This window comes from Dermacentor andersoni, chromosome 1, assembly GCF_023375885.2.
Source record: "Dermacentor andersoni chromosome 1, qqDerAnde1_hic_scaffold, whole genome shotgun sequence".
In the NCBI taxonomy this organism is placed as follows: Eukaryota; Metazoa; Arthropoda; class Arachnida; order Ixodida; family Ixodidae; genus Dermacentor; species Dermacentor andersoni.
Genome location: NC_092814.1, coordinates 258,817,234 through 258,832,748, shown reverse-complemented (window position 1 = coordinate 258,832,748; position 15,515 = coordinate 258,817,234). Strand labels below are relative to the sequence as shown.

Sequence of the window (15,515 nt, the reverse complement as noted above, 5' to 3'; positions counted from 1 at the left end):
ATGTTGTCAAGTGACGGCATACCTTGCAACGAGGTTTCCCACACGGTCGACAGCCCTTGGGCGTGCTTGACTTCTGTGTCCTCGCCCTGACTAACAAAGCCCTTAAATTTTTGTTTCTTCTATACACAACCCGAGGCGGCTGCTTGAAGATAGTAGCGAGTCGAATGCTCTGTTTCATGATATTAAAATGGCGGGCGAGAATGGCATTGACCCGCGGAGCACCGGTGGTGTATGTGAGGACCAAGTTTGGATCTGATTGTGTATTGGTATTGCTAACCTTTTCTCCCATTATCTGTGCTCGATCTAAGCTACGGGCGCGTTCAATGGCATCGTCTACCATTTTTGGAGGATATTTTTGGCGTATGAGAGCAGATTTCACTTCCTCCGCGTGTCGCTCAAATTGCGCAGATTCGGAACAGACTCTTCTGTATCTGTGGGCCTGGGAGTAGGGAATGCCTGTTTTGCAGTGATGGGGGTGGCAACTATAAAAATGCAGATATTGCTGACGATCTGTTGGCTTTTTGTATAGGGACGTGGAAATGCGACCGCCACTCAGTGACAGAGTGACGTCGAGGAAGTGAATACTATCTTGGGAGAAGTTGTGCGTAAAGCAGATTGACGGGTGCAGAGAATTGAAATTATTAAATGAAGTCTAAGAGACTTTGTTCATTGTCGGCCCACACAAAGAAAATGTCATCCAGGAATCGCTTATAAAATATTGGTTTTACGGCCGAGTTTGCGAGGAAGGGTATTTCTAAAGATGCCATAAAGATATTTGCATAATTTGGCGCCATCTTCGTTCCCATGGCGGTTCCGCTGATTTGCAGATAATGTTTGTCCTCGAACTCAAAGTGATTATATTTCAGTACTAGATTTAAAAGAGTCTCAACTGTATCTTTATCTAATTGCCTAGGTTGGCTGGGGCCAGCGTAAGCTGAAACTGCGGAAGCTATGCCCTAAACCACTAAAACAGTGACAATGCAGCAACACACCATGTTTATCCAATTTCAATGCAACATCCCACTACGCTAGACCTTCAAGGCCTCTGCAACTCTGCCCTATCCCTCCCTTTGCACACACACATGGGCACATGCATACACCAGCTTTACATATGCCTCTGCAGCGTCAGCATGGAGCCATCATCTGTGGGGATGCGTGACTCTCACGCCTCCCCTGAGATCTAGTTTTCCGCATAGCTCGTCTCCTGCAGGGCGGCTTCGCCCGCGGCGGTCGGAGTGGTTGAGGCGCAGTGCGGGAGATGGTGCGAGTGTCGCGCTGCTGCGGGGTTACTTGGGCGCCGAAAGGGAAGGCGCTTGCTCTCTTTGGGTTCGGGAAGCGAGCGGAACGGACGTGCCGCCCGCGCGTGCGCCGACCATGCTTCTGCGAGACCGTCTCGCGTGGCCGCCTTGGACACCGTTGGCGTGACCGAACACGCGAACGACCAGGCGTTGGGATCCAGCATGGGGCGAACATATTCGCTCGCAATGCGGTCGCGGTAAGTCGGACTTCTAGATTTGTCGCGCGCCCATCGGCATGTTTTGGGGATAGCAACTCGGCTAGCAGGCATTGATCTATGAAAGGTGCAATAAATGCCCTTGTGATTGTTTGCACTACTGTGTTGTCGTTCCTTTGTCCCCAAGAGTACGGAGGAGAACCCATATCTCCCACATCTGGCTGCCCAACGTGGGGCTCTTGGGGCATCGGACGATAATTTTAACAGTGTTGCTTCGTTCAAGACCTTTGTTTGAACCGAAGCGTAGGCCTAGCGTGGATTTTGATCACTAGCGTCGGCGGCGTGCTTTCTTGAGCGAGGCGGTGGTGGCTGTAGTGTGTTTGAACATGTCAACATGCTAAGCCTTTTCGGAAGTGTTTTTTTTAATGACAGTCGTCAGTACGAGAGCCACGTGGTCTGCATCCTGGGAGAGCGAGGCTGAGCGCCCGCGGAGCAGTGGCAAGCCTGAAGCGAGTGAGTACGGAAGCCTCGTGGGTGGTCCGAATTTCTTATGTAAATAGCTTCTTCTATCTCTGACTCGGATGAAGTCGCGGCTCTGGGAGCCGGGTGGCCGCGGGCCACGGGTGCCACGACGGGCTGACTGGTATTGCGGCCTGGCACCGGGCGCTCCGACACCGTCTGGGACGGTGGGCACCGTCAACTCGGATGCTGTGTGCACCGAGCGGAGTAGGACCACCTAACAGAGCTGACGTCTCCTCGCGGCTGCCTGTTTTGCGCCCATTTTGGGTGTTGTTTTTGGATGCCGGTTGTTGTCAGGGTAGCGACGATTTAGGCCTAAGGCTTTACGAAGCTGCCTGTCGCACGTGGAGGGACACAACCTGGTGGACCGTGGCGTTGAGGCGTTGCAATTTGCTTCCCTCATTCTATTTAGCCTCGCACGAATTGAAATTACTCGTTCGGCTCAAGGAAGCGAGCTTCGTTCACTTGAACTTAGCATCTGAGTAGCTGCCCGATCTTTTGCTAGCCGAGTTGAACATCGTACCACGTGGGCGATGCGCATGCAGAATTCCTTTCCCTTGCACTACTTTAGTGTTTGCCGAGTGTTTTCAGTGTACGCAGCGTGATTGCAGTCACCCCTGGCTGGCTGTCACCTGCACATCGTCTGCGCTGCTGCCCCGGACTACGATCAAGTCACCCCGGGCGATGGTGATGCTGTGGCCAGTTCGGCGCAGCGACTTCGGCGGCCTCCTGCATCCAGCTCACAACCCTCGGCGGCGGACAAAGGAGCCAGCGGTCACCGACAGCTACGGCGGCTCTTGCCAGCAGGGCGCGTCGGCGCGAGCGACGCATGCTCGTACCGACTACTGCGTCGTCGTCTCCGGAGTCCTGGCCTGGGATCGTGCCGTCGAGTCGCAAAGCTGCTGCTGTGACCGGCGGACGCCAGCGGTGTACCCCAAGGACAGTCGGCTCGCATGTTATGGACAGCGTGTGGACATTTCCCCGGCGCGGCCACTGTTGCATGTACCACCTTGTTCGCGAAGCACGTGTTGATGTTAGACTGTGTGAAATGTTTCGCCGGAATATGTAGTGATTTAAGGTTGGGGGGATGTGGGGATGCGTGACTCTCACGCCTCCCCTGAGATCTAGTTTTCCGCATAGCTCGTCTCCTGCAGGGCGGCTTCGCCCGCGGCGGTCGGAGTGGTTGAGGCGCAGTGCGGGAGATGGTGCGAGTGTCGCGCTGCTGCGGGGTTACTTGGGCGCCGAAAGGGAAGGCGCTTGCTCTCTTTGGGTTCGGGAAGCGAGCGGAACGGACGTGCCGCCCGCGCGTGCGCCGACCATGCTTCTGCGAGACCGTCTCGCGTGGCCGCCTTGGACACCGTTGGCGTGACCGAACACGTGAACGACCAGGCGTTGGGATCCAGCATGGGGCGAACATATTCGCTCGCAATGCGGTCGCGGTAAGTCGGACTTCTAGATTTGTCGTGCGCCCATCGGCATGTTTTGGGGATAGCAACTCGGCTAGCAGGCATTGATCTATGAAAGGTGCAATAAATGCCCTTGTGATTGTTTGCACTACTGTGTTGTCGTTCCTTTGTCCCCAAGAGTACGGAGGAGAACCCATATCTCCCACACATCACACAGGCAACGCATGTAGCCACCACAGCCGACTTCCCCTGCGCTTCCCCCCCATTGCAACACACGCTTCCACTCTCCATTTCCCACATAAAACTGGGACGGCAGATGGAAGAGAACGGGGACAAGCCTCTCTGGGGAGTGCGAAACAGCAGGGGCCATGCAAGTAGTCTATGCATCGCAAGTTTTCCCTCCCTCGTGATGGAAGTCCAGCAAGGCCAGACCTCATGGCACCAGTGACGTCATGACAAATGAGTGTGATCTAAACCAAGTTTGCAGAATGGTGAGTTTGGTCAGTTCAATTACTGTTGCTGCTCAGCGCTTAACTTTTCCTTTGACTTGTTTGTATGTGATATGCATGCCACTGGGACTGAGTGCTGGAGCTGTTTCTTTAGCGCATGGATTAGGGTGGATGCGGCGCTTTCATTCGGCACGAGTGACAGCCAGCGCCATTGGCTGTGCATCTACGCGTGTGGCAATTTGTATAATGACTGGTACATCTGCTGAACCTGCGACACCAACAGGACTTTCAAAGAGATAAGCCGTACCCCCAGCGTTGCTCTCGTATATTGTAGCTAGACTATGCATCAATTGATTGGAGGCATTTTTACGCAGAGTACAGGTGGCATCCAGTTTGATTACGAGGCAATCTTGGTGTGTACATATAGCATAGCATCAGCGAGAAGATAGTATATTTGAGTGAACAGCAATTATTTGTGCAGTGTTTCCTTTTACTTTTTGGATCGTTTTAGAAAAAATTTATCCTTCTAAGAGGTACGCTTAGTTGTTCACATGATCATTATGCTGCATGCTCATCATATGCTAATTTTTACAGCTGTCTGGATATCGCAAATAAGGTGCATTTTAAATAAGGTGTTTGGTTGTATGTCCTAGAGTACATTATATTTTTTGAAGATTTGTTGCCTGTCATGCCATTGCCATTTGCTATACATTACTTATATTATGGTCTTTTATTTTTGCATCATTTCCAAAGTTTATTTCAGTGTGCCATGTACAAAAAAAAGCAAAGAAAAAAAAAGAAAATGTCAATTCGGTTTCAGGTTTTACGTTCACAAATAGCTAACATTTATGCGATTATAAGTTATCAGATATTTATCTTTTAGTTTGCACCTTCCTAATATGCACGATGATAAATCTACCACGAAAAAGGTTGAGCACAGAAATGGATGCTTCAAGCTGCAATGCCACCTGCCATACACTCTGGCATCGCCACTAACATAGCTGTCTTTATGTGTATGACTGCTGTAACTTTGTTAATTGACATTCGTGTAAAAATATCAATTGCTGTCTATCCTGTTCGAGGTAGTACATTTCTATCCCCCTGAAACTTGCATGTGAGGATAAGTATGATAGCACTTTGTGGCAAAGCGACCATGGAGGAGGACAAGTGGACTACGTCAAACCAGGTCTTTATTCGAACCGGAACTGAACCAGAACGAAATCGGAGCTCGCTGAATCCAAACCAGTATTTTTTTTAGTTTAGCCCCTGGTTAATAGTATCAAACACCATAATATTCCTGCAATTTAGCCAAACAATTTGTTCCTATGTCTTCATTTCCAGTCCACACATATTGCACGCAGGTAGCTAAAGCATTTGCGAAAAGCAAAAGAAAAACGTCACCCGACTCTCCGAACAGTGAACATCATTCAAATCCTTTCAAGTGCAAATGTCGCCAGACAGCAGAAGATGCAACATACAGTTTAACAATCTACATGCTCGCAAATGGATATAGAAAATTTTATGGTGATCTTGGCCTCGCACCTCATCACCATTGTAAATGAACAAAACGGTAGCCTAATATTGAAGAGCTTTGACACGTGTGTCCACGACACCATGCAATGGAGGCCTCTAACATTAGGTGCACTCTGTGCGTTTGGGTTTCACCACATCCAAGCACCTTTGATTAAGGAATAATTGGTCAACATTCCAGTTTTCTGCTTATCAATATGGCTAAGATGCTATTTATCAGGACTGTTCCAAGAACCTGTGAAGTAACTTTTGCTGGTGAAACATTGGAATATCTAACTTATGAAATGAAGTTTTTTGCTACAAGGAGGATTTCATTAAATCAAGATATAGCTGTACAATAAAATAAAAACAAAATAAATAATATATTAAGCAGAAATTTCGGTTGAGTGCTTTTTATTGCCGGCACAATCGGAACAAATTAGCCAGCTGTGGCAGAGCACGCAATAGCCTTGAGTTTATCTATCTGTGTGGGAGCCATATGGTCTTTCAGGGAGGAAAGCCAACAAAGCATGGTGGTCATCAACTGCCAAACTGGCATCCATAAAGGCCAAAATTTTCCTACAGCCTATACGATGGCAACAGTTTTTGGTAACATTGTTGAGCACATGCCTGGCGTAAGCAACGACATACTTGTCAAATCCAGGTGCAGCTTGCGTAAACAACCCTGAGACCAACACCACAAGTGTCTGTCAAATTCAGTTGTGGTGCTTGGATCAAAATGGTGCAGGTTTGTAGATGATGCAAGAAGGCAACATAGTGTGGACATGGCATCATGTTGAATTCAGGTAAGCCATCAGGACCTGCTAGTATCCGAAGTGCAGGTCTAACGAAGAAAAGGATTGTGCTCCTTGTAAGCAGTCTAGAAGGCAGTGGATACAAGGCATATAAGGCAGGAGATAGACATTCTTGCAAAGGATCTTGTTCGGCCATCGGTTATCAACCCGGAACCTGATTGTGGCATCCTTTTTCTTTACCAGCGCAACTTCTGAAGCCTGTGAGCTGTTGGAGTGATGTATTATACCACAATGATGCATGTCAACTTATTTTGCAATGATGCAGCACTCATGAGCTGACATACAATATGGGCACTGATGCAAAGGAGTGTGGTGACCAGTACCAATGTCATAAGCAACGGTTGAAATACGGCGTAATACGGCTGTAGATCGTTGGAGCTGGCACTAAAATGTTCTAACAAGGTGATGATCTAAGCAGAATGCTGCTGCTTAAGCTGAACATTGACGGACCGAGAAAGTGCCTCAGTAAAAGATGGCGAAGCGAGTAGAGCAGAAGCATTAATGGCATAAATGTGATGAGAAGATGGGTGATCAGGTACAATGGAGGAAGGAAAAAGACTTGAGAATGCAAGAAGTGAGGCAGCTAACCGTCAAAGCGCAACTTGCTCCGACGCTGTTCTCTACCCACTTTCACTTGGGGAATCATGAGAACTGCACACATTGTGAGATAAGTCCTGGGAACAGCACACAACATGTGGCTTGGTCCACTGGCAACTGGAGTTACCATTGCTTTCTCCAGCCCTCCGCTTGCGCTTTTTGCTTGCCGCATTTTATGTCTTTAGTTCTCAGCCTCGATACCTGGAAATGTTGCTGCAACAGCAACACAAGCTCCGGAGCATGCGCACAATTAGCTGTGCGTTATACAATGCCAACCTACCGAGCAGGCAAAGTAGCATAAAAGCAGATGAACCCATTGCAGCTGTGTAGAGCAACTTGAAAAAAATTGCTTGACATCACATGCTTGAGTGCGTTGCCCACGATGCCTCCGTTTATGACTAGGCTTCAAGATTGTCATGTAATGCTCCCTGCCTAGTTTTTTTTACTTCTTTTATGTCAGGAACATATGCGGTAACGGCATCAAGTCTCAGCACAGCCAAGCCACTAGCCACGCAGTAAAGTGGGGGAGAAGGAAAACTACAAACATAGATGGCACTATTGTCATTATGAACTGTGAGAAGAGTGAAGGCAGAATCACACAACAACATGAACTCAACTTCGGTGCAGGCACAGTCAATCATGGCATGATGAGCAGATGAGAAATTCCAACAAGTAAAATTTGCAGGAACAATTTGGGCAGCACCACTTAGATGTCAACAAAACGTCCTCAATAACAATCCATGCTAAAGATGTAGGGAAAGGTCAGAGGCAGTGCTCAGTATAAAGTTAGGAAGTGGCATCATTACTCTTCAGAGCTCAAGGCAATTTTTTTCAGCCATTACAGAAACAGGTGCTTAACAAGGATGGGGACACCCTCAATAGAGACAGCAATGACATCACAAGGGGAAAAACAAGGTCTTGAAATGCTCGAAAGCAGAGGAGTTCTTGCCCCTGAACTGCAGCTTGCTTTTCTCTGCTATAGATTGCAGGTGCACTTCAGCATTGGTGAAAGGTAACATCAATGTGGTGAAGGCAACGAGCAAGTGTTGAAGTTGCTGTGACTCAAAAAGCAGTTGACTGGTGTGCCAGATCAAGCATATTGCAGTGTCAGTGCATGCAGAATTTAGCAACTAGGGGTCCATGAGAAAAACCCCACAAAATGCATATGGGTCAGTTCTCTGGAGTGCGTCACGGTTTAAGAAGAGTGGTTCTAGACAGGCAGCTGGGCGCACAGGTTAAGGAGATGCAATAAAGGTGCATATGGGCACGTAAGAGTGGGCAACAGGTGAATGCTGGGGCATAATTATTGCCACAGAGCAAGTGAAATGAGCCAGCCATCACAGCTAATAAGTGAGTTGTGGCAACACCTCAGCAACTTGCTCGTGGATGACATGCATGATCGAGGGCCAAGGAGTCTGCGTAGGATCAATGGTGCAAGGGTCAAGGAAACTGGCAGGCAGCCACCCCACGCATGAACTGCTTGATGTTATTAACAAGAGTACTGCACTCTGCTTTTATGGGCATTACTGGTCTGCTTCACTACAACATTAACAAAATAATAAAAAACCAAGGGCTGCTGATAAAAAGCAGACTGTGACCAGGGGCAGTAGTCTCCGATGAACACTTGTGGGGATAGTTTCACTTCTGTAAGGTTCCACTTAACCATGACCTACTGTATAAGGGGCGACCTGCACGTGCGGCGCTGTGCCAGCGCCGCTGATTTGCTTTTGCTTGTGTGGTTTTTTTTTTTTAGTTTTCCAAACCGCCGCCGCGAACAGTGGCGCTAGTGCTCACCCCCACCTACCCAAACCCCGTGGCCGGCCGCACGCGCGGGCAGCAAGCATTTTCAGTGAGAGCACGGAAGGACGCAAACGCGCACGCGAAACAGTCGATTAGCTGAGTGCTTGGTGATCTGTTGGTGCCACTAGATCTTGATTACCAGATTCTATTTCAGTGACACTGTGATTCTCAGCCCCGTGGGCGCCGGCTTTCGCGTTTGCGGCTTCTTCATGCACGATGGTTACTCTGCTGCATACCGTTGAAATTCAAGCGGCCGAGCATCAAGATGAATTTCATTTCATGAGTTCCCTGTGACCGATATTAGGAACCAATGGTTGAAACCTGAACAAAAAAAAAAAAAAAATTGGCTGGGGCTTTAAAAAATTTTAAAATTATGGGGTTTTACGTGCCAAAACCACTTTCTGATTATGAGGCTGGGGCTTAGCTAAGGTTAAGCCTGGATATCTCGAAGCGAAAAGGTTCGGTGATGCTTATGGTTAAGCTTATGCTTTATGATTTAGCCTATGGTTATTCTTACGGTTTAGCTTATGGGTATGCTTTATGATTTAGCCTATGGATATGCTTACGGGTTAACTTATGGATATGCTAACGGGTTAACTTATGGATATGCTTATGGTTTAAGTTATGGATATGCTTAGATTTAGCTTATGGCTATGCTTTATGATTTAGCCTATGGTTATGCTTACGGTTTCACTTATGCATATGCTTTGGTAAGCTTATGGTTATGCTATACGTGTGCCTTGTGTAGTTATGCAAATTGCTTATCAATGATATATACCATAAGTTATGCAGGATTATTAAACTTCTTTATTCATCATTGTTGGGCACATTGTCTTTCGATTTCTGTAAAGCCATAAACACAGCTCTCTGTATCGGTAGTATCACTCTCTTCTCCTTCCATGTTGAATACGCACGCCTGTTCTCTAGCAAGCGGTTGTATAGTCGGCCTCCGCGATAAACACGCGCTTGCGGCGAACGTCAAACGACGACGCATAGCGCGCGGCAGTGGCCACCTGCGCCGACTCCGAACACGCTTACGGAGCCAATTCCGACATACGCCGGCTCGCGCGAAGCGCGGTGTTGACTAACGTTTTCGTTTCAGAAGCCCAACTCCAGCAAAGTGCTTAAAGTGTAGTGATTATCTGTGTGATGGCACAATAAAGCGCCCTTGGAATTTTTCAAGCTAGACTTTCGTTATCATTTGGTAGAGCGGCGTAAATAAATACGTCAATAACAGCACATTTTTACGATTGTGGCATGCACGTTGTGCCGCGCTCTCAACGGCACGTCACTTCAGTGAACGTGCCGAATGCAGCAAAGGAACGCGTGGGCCCTGCAAAGCGGTACGCAGTGCGTTCACTGCTTCCGGCTCGGGACTAGCGAAACCTACGGGAGAATGAAGTGCGGGCGCGCTCAGGTCTCGGCAAGCGCGGAAAGTGCACACCAGACCATATTGGAACCACAGCACTAACCAACATTTTAGCAGACAATGAGGGGAAAAAAAAAAGCTCTTAGGGATTACACTATTTCAATCCTAGCAGCCGCGCGGCCGTGCCTTCAAAGTAGTTTCAAATTTCATTGCACTACACAGCGAAGATACCAGATATCTGGGGCATGTATCGCACGTATCGACGCGCATTTTTCTAGCCGCACGCTGTCAATGTGAAATGCTGAGTTTACAGCAGCTCCTCTGCGAATTTTTACCGTCATCGCCGTACTCCTGAAGGCAGGGCCGGAGCGTTTCGGGCATTGCTGTGAGGGTGAGCACTGGCGGCCTCTACCGGCACGCTTGGTCCCTACTCAATGATCACGTGGTATTTCTCTGGCCGCGCGCTGCCGTAGGCGACCACAGGATGCGCAGGTCGCTCTTTACACAGTAGGTCGTGCACTTAACTAGCGTCAAGACGCATCGTTGTGTATGAGCGCCAGCACTCTTGGCATGGTGTCAAGCACACTGTCACCCGTAGACACCGATGTATCCAGCGTTAGTCACTGTAGGGATGCGCTACTCTCATGCGTCCCCTGATATGCTGTTTTTCTCGCATAGCTCGCCTGTCTTGTAATACGGCTTCTCCGCGTAGCTTAGTGCTGGCCGTGGTCGATCTGGTTGCAGCACATCACAAGAGATGGCGCGAGTGTTGCGCTGTGAACACCACCTCACAGCGAAGTTAGTCGGGATGACAGGGAGTAGGCTCTCTCTTTTTGGCTCGGGATCGGCGAGCGGCGCGGACGTTCCGTGCGTGGGCCAATCCATGCTTCTGTGAGACCGTCTTGCGAAACTTATACCGGAATGGACGAACACGATCGTTTGAACGCGCCACCATTTGCGTGACCGTACGCGTAAACGACCAGGTGTTAGTGTCCAGCATGGGGCAAACATATTCGCTCGCTATCCTGTCGCAGTGAGTCGGACTTCTTAGATTTGTCGCGTGCCCATCGGCATGTTCTATCAATAATAATTCGGTTGGCCAAAGATTGGTGTGTAAAAGGTGCAATAAATGCCCTTGTGATTGTCTACACTACTGTGTTGACGTTCCTTTGTCCCAAGAGCACGAGTCAGACCCCCACATTTCATGAAATCTGGTGAAAGTGATTGCCCGGGAATACCACAGCATCGCTTCGCTCTCACTTGGTTGCCGCACATCATACAGTGATGACTGACGTGCCAATTATGTGCAACCTTTGAAGAAATTGCGGCAGAACCCATCTGTGATAGGAGTTTGGACTATTTGAATGTCGTGGCCAAATGCGCGTGACTGCTGTGCGGCGGCGACTGATGAAGAGGAAGAGAAGGGCCGGTGTCTGGGCGGAGACGGCAGCCATGCGAACTGCCTGAGTTGCGTGGGCTGGCCTTACGAACGAGCCGAACAGTCATCTACCCAAGGCCGGTGTTTCTGGGTGTGCTGGCAGAACAGGCCGGGCTGTCCTTGAGCTTCAACCGGCCTGCTCCACTGCTGGGCGAGCATCCGACGCCGGCATGTTCCGGTGCAGCTAAGCCTTCCGAACGGTCTACCTCGTGGCGGGCAGACGTCCCGACCCAGCTGTCGCGCGAGTGGCTCGTCGTGTGCCGGGCATCCGCCCCGGCCTCCAGCCCCTGCGCCACTCGCTGCTCCAGACTCATCTTTGCGCCTCTTCGTGCCGTGAGTGTGTGATACCGGCGCGCTATCGGACGCCTTCCTATATTGACGCTTAGCTTTACCATACCTAAGCGACAGACACTCATGAAGGGAACTGTGTGTGTGTTATCGTGTACGTTATCCTAGTCCCGTCCCCGTGTTATTAAAGCTTCTCTGTGTTCATTGTGCCATCCCTGTGTGTTCGAGTCCTGGGCCCACATCTTCCTATCACACCATCTCACAATGCCTGTCGCTGGTAATGCATTAGCATTGAATCAATATAGCGACAACGTATTGCCACCGTCTAAACGAATTATGTACGAGGCGTGTACTGCAGTGGGACTTCTATTTCGTGTTTCCCTAAGAACACTCAGCGCAATAGCAATCAAGCACCACTGCCGTGAAGCCCGTTTGTGACCTCCGCAATGCATGGCACACCGACGTGTGCAAACGCTAAGAAACGCGGCATATGACAACTGGGCTCCTCTCGAGCTTTATTCTGGGCACGCTGTGCCATCTAGTAGCGCTGCCAATAAGTCTGTGCATGGCCTTAGAGACGAGAAGCCTGGCGCACAGGTGCCTACCAATGCTGAGAATTGTTCCCTTGCTTGCTGCACACTCAGCGACACATACTCAGTGACCCAATTTGGTGAGAGGTTTATTGAAGAGCGGCACTCACCCAGTTGATTCATAGCGCAGCTTGCTTAAGCGTTGGTGTGAAAGGCATTCATTTAAAAGTGGCATACATCCATGGTGCAACGAAGCAAGCTACTCTCCCCTTGACTCGACTGGCATGTGCAAGCAACGTTATTCCCCTGCGTTCCCTCACATGAAGGATCCACATGATAAAGTTGAGGGTTTGACGAAACCTCGTCTGATAGGGAAGAATCATGGCGGGAACAGGAAACAGACGCCGACCAAGGTGAGCCTTTTTTCTTAACACACGTTTCAGTGCCCGTGGGAGCCTTGTTCAAGGCTGTCGCGTGGGGGCCGAAACGTCAGTTAAGAAAGTTAAGTTAAGAAATTCACTTTGGTCGGCATCAGTTTGCTGTTCTTACCATGATCCACGTGACCTTTATGCTACCACCTTGCCTCACTTTTCTTTTTCTTCTTGCTGCATGACATCTCCAGAGGCAGTTTTCAGTGTCATGCATTTCACAGGAATTTTGGACTATTCACACAGCCACTGCCTATGTGTGCACTGCGAAGGGTAGCAGTGCAATGTCTCTGCTAGACGGGAGAGTGGCCCCTCTTAGAAGGGCATTGTGCGGCCTATCATTACAATTTTCAGCTGTCTGTGTTGTACATTAGTGTAAGACTTTGAAAGCATGATGGGCACTGCATAACCCATGCACACTAGTATGCAGTGGCAAAATCTGGTGAGAGGTCCTTTAACCCTTTCAGTGTCAATGACGTAAATATACGGCACTGCGAACAAGTCCAAAATGGTCGATGCTGTATATTTACGATGCCGTCTGTATGTTTAAAAAGCATGCCAATTTCCTAATTTTTTCTTTCTTGCCATGTGCTGCCGCTATGTGGGAATACAGGGAATACACGTCTTGGTTTAGACTCGTCATTGTAAAAAAACAAGTGCGAAGGAGACCAAACCAGACCAACCAAAACAAGCGTGAGCGGACACGAGCAGATGATAGTGCGAAACAAGCAGTCTGGCTCAACCAGACATGAGCATGAATAGAAATGTTGGGTGGGTCCACATGACACCACTTCCCTGTGTGTACGTCACTGTAGGGGCCGCTCTCATTGGTCTCCTCCGCTCGCAGCTCGCTTGCCACTGCAGCAAGCCGCGCAAAATCGGCCCAGGACTAATCCCTTCCATGGCGCAATGCAGAAACGGAGACCTTGCCATTTGAGAGAGGGTGAAATTTCCACCACGTTTCTTTTTTCTCGCGTGCGGTGTTGAGAGGTCTCTCGTAATGTATTCCTCTATGGTAGGATCAGAGCAATACTGGTCGGAGGCACCGCCGCATGATTTAGCGTGCTGCCGAGAGCATTGTCAGAGCACGGTATGTTCGAATTAACTGCCACAAATGCTTGCGTGTTCAAATTGTTGGGCGTTTTCACCCATTGGAATACACATAACTTTAACGGGACCATAGCGTTAGTTTGAATAAACAGGAAGTTTGAATTAACAAAATTCGACTATAATGCAAAAAGCAGCATTCATCACTGTGCCTCAGTGATTACAAGGAATGTTCACATTGATATTTAGGCTGTTTATTTTGATCAAAAATATTTATCATGTTTGTCTGTTTTTCAAATAACGCTGCATTTTGGTGCAGTGCCCTGTGGAAATACATGCTGAATTGTGCCAATTGATGTTGAAAAAATTAAAGCTGCAAACAGCTGCAAACTGCCATCAGGAGCTCTTCACTTCTACACTGTGTTTTGCATTGTTTTACTTGATACAGATTCTTATTGCATGTTAAACAGGCTCAGCAAGAGATAGATGCACAGTGGTGCATTGGACACATTGGTGCATTATGATTGGACGAACATTAAATTGAAAGTTGATGCATTTAAGTTCAACTGTTGAAACAAAAACTGTCCTTGCATGTTGGCCTGCCACAGAAAGCTTAGCAGTCTCAAGAATGCTTTAGGAACATAGGTGCTTTTAGCAAAAAGAAAAAAGCAGGTGATAATGACTTTTTTGCTAGTTTTGTGTGGAAAAAAATTATTTCAGGTAAAAACACTATCAGATCGGTAATTTCTATCTAAGTAGAACCTCATTCATATGGTAAAAAAAACACAAGAGAAAATTTACTAACTGAAAGAATGTACGATCTGAAGTACCTGAAAAATAAAAAATTTGACATTCTCAACTGTAGTTGGCATCTACGTAATGCAAAGCATCGCACGAATTGTAGCAAGAGGCACGGGATGCTGGCCGGGCAGGTGGGGCTCCGGGAGCACAAGATGCATTTTGCTGTTTTTCTATTGCGTAGTGTTTTAAGACATCGACGGGAAACCAAAATGAAATTGAGCTGGTGGGTGGCGCCAGATGATGCTGGAGTGAAACGTGACACTCGCATCGCGCCGCATGCACCAGGAAACTGCTGTGTGTTTAGGTTATCAGCTCTTATTTACGTCATTGACCCTTTCAGGGTCAATGACGTAAATACACGGCGCAGCGAACAAGTCCAAAATGTTCGATGCCGTATATTTACGGCGCCGTCTGCATGCTTGAAAAGCGCGCCAATTTCCAGATTTTTTCATTCTTGGCATGCGCTGCCACTATGTGGGAATACAGGGAATTTTTTTCTCGTACCTCCCTCTCGGTTGTCATTGCATGGTTTGTTTTAGAGCTAGTTTACTCCAGCGCGTCTATATACTACCACTCGTGCATTGGCACGCGCGCGGGCGGCAGCTTGGGTTTTGTTCTGCGGGCAGTTTCGGCTTCTTGCGCTCGCAAAACTGATGGCTATCTCGATACTAATCGCTCAAAGGGCTGCCGCCTGTTTCTTGCTCATTTAGTGCTCACAGCCGTGAGCATAGGAAAAATGCCGCCATGCATGCGTTTCCTTTTCTTTTTTTTTTGGACGGGAGACTCGCGACACCTAATTGCCTCTGATTGGCAATAAGATGAGAATTAGCGGAAGTTTGTCACACGTTTTGCTTTTTTGACGGGCACACAACCACATAGTTTTCCTGGGTGTGCTCAACTACGCAGTTCGATTAGGCTATGGACATAAATATTAGTGCAAGAGCAGGAGCATTTGAGAGTTGCAAAATATTCTTGTGTGCACATATTCTAAGCCTTGAACTATAACAATGCATCAAGTTTTTAATTCTTATAAGTTTTTTTCTTTTTTTTATTGTTATTATTCATG

The 15,515-nt window shown here is 48.2% G+C and overlaps 1 protein-coding gene across 1 annotated transcript in view; it reads right to left on the bottom strand.

Moving 5' to 3' along the window:
• LOC129381120 (regulator of microtubule dynamics protein 1-like) overlaps positions 1-15,515 on the bottom strand; it is a 101,557-nt gene that overhangs the window by 78,783 nt on the left and 7,259 nt on the right. The window lies entirely within an intron of this gene.